This window comes from Brassica oleracea, chromosome C9 (assembly GCF_000695525.1).
Source record: "Brassica oleracea var. oleracea cultivar TO1000 chromosome C9, BOL, whole genome shotgun sequence".
Taxonomy (NCBI): Eukaryota; Viridiplantae; Streptophyta; class Magnoliopsida; order Brassicales; family Brassicaceae; genus Brassica; species Brassica oleracea.
The window spans coordinates 18,142,887-18,145,134 of record NC_027756.1 but is presented as its reverse complement, the minus strand read 5'-3'; positions in this window follow the sequence as shown (position 1 = coordinate 18,145,134).

The following is a 2,248-nucleotide window of genomic DNA, read 5'->3' as shown; positions in this document are numbered from 1 at the left end:
ATGTTTAAGATGTGTTTCATAACTTTTAAATTTTTATTTTTCAAAACTGTGTAACCAGTTTTCTTGTCACTAATTATTATTTTTTCTGAAATGAAAAGACGTTTAAAACTGGGAAAAGTGAAAACTATAGTATTAAAATTGAAAAGATGGACAGATAATTTATATTTTTAATTTGGATCTGAATCAGTAGTTCTCCATCTACCGTATGTTTTCTGTTTAATTATGTATTCAACAATATAATGAATCTAGAGAAATTCGAGAATATGACTATTTTTAAGTTTTTGTCACAAAATAGTTCTCAATATAAAAATGATTTAATTTTTTTTATTGAAGAATAAAAATGCATTTATACGTTAGGATTAACTAATTTAGAATTATAATTTAGAGCTAAGGAGTAAGATTTTGATGATATAGTTTTAAAATTTTTAAAATAAAAAAATTTAAAATAAAAAGACTATTTTGATCATTTTTTTTTGTTAAATGTTATTTTTGTGATACAAATTTAAAAATAACTATTCGAGAGAATTGTCCATAAATTTAATATAGATAATTTAGAATATCAAGACGAAACCAAAATCAAATTTAATTCACAGTTGATCTTATTGATATGAATAATCCACAAGAAGCAATTTGTGTGTGCTGGCATGCATTTAAACCAGATTCTATATACTGCATGAAAATGTAAATGTGTTATGGCCCATGTGGTTTAAAACCGTGTAAAGTACTGTATTAATAGTATAAAATCTGGACATAATATCACAACTTGATAGTATAACTTTAGGGTGATAAATTTAAGGTTTTTTTTTTTGGCTTAAATGAAAATTTTAAGTTAGCACATAGTTTTCAGGAACCCACTTTAACATTTCTTATACAAGTAAAAGACATTGTGTGCATATAATTGCTTATGTGCATAAAGTTCTTCATTGTGTGCAATTGCTTAAGTGCATAAAGTTTTTCGTTGTGTTCTCGCAACCTGGTTCATTGTATTATAAATATTTTTTGGGAAAATTGCAAAACATTTATATATTCTGCCTTTTTGTTTTTTTTTTTGTTTTGGGTCCAGAAACTTTTATTTATATTTTATAGTTTTTCTTTATAACTTTGGGACATAAACTTATTTCGCTCCGATAGTCCTACTACAAGGATCCTAGGGTTGATTTGAACCCCCTGACATGGATAGGATGAAAGCATATTAGTGGGTGCGACTAGCCTAACGTATTTCTTCACTTTTGGCCCAAAAGCCTAATGATCATACACATATATACCAAAATCAATTAATTATTGTGTTTATAAACAGTGATATAATTTAGCGTTTATTTTAAATTTATAAATTGTATAAATGCATAGAAAATAATTTTAACATACACATATCATACCACGTGTGGGTAGTCTAAATTTGTTACAAGTAACGTATGGACCCAAAAATGGTATCATATGATGTAATACTGGTTTGGATTTCTGAATTGCATTAGGTATATAATGTTGTTGATAGAGTATAAGTTCAGTTAAAAAGGCTCAACTTTAAGTCCCTAGTTTTTCAAAAGTTCCTTTAGATTTAAAGAGAAAAGGTTGCTAAAAATTGAGAACAAACTGGATAAATTAGGTTTGATAATGCTGAACATGTGGATCTTGATTTTCTTTTAATCATCGTTGATCTTGATCTAAATTGACACTTTGGTACCATAATACTAATTTCGCTGCCGAAACAACTCTGGCGCCTTGTTCAGTATCTGGATTCATTAGTAGCGAGAGTCTTTAAAGGGAAATATTACCGCCTCAGTTCGCCCTTGCGAATTGCTGCGGTGGATAACCCATCCTACGTGTGGACGAGTATTTCACTACAAGAAAACAGAGAGATTCTGATGACCGAAATCGTCAGAAATTCGTCGGAATAGACCGATTCCGACGAATTTCTGACGAACCTGTCCGTCGGTATCGTTTTGTCGGAAAAAAAAAATTCGTCGGAATTTCGTCAGAACTTCCGACGACTTTCTGACGAATACCGAGAAACGTCATTCTGACGAACTTCCGACGATATTACGATGCGGACACACGAGACCAGAGTTCATCAGAAAAACTATGTACCGACGGAGAACGTTCCTCGGACAATTCCGACGTAGTGGACTCCTCGGTATATTCCGACGGACGTTGGTTCGTCGGAATATACCGACGGACATTTGTTCGTCGGAATATACCGACAAATATTTGTTCGTCGGTATATTCCGACGGATATTGGTTCGTCGGTAAA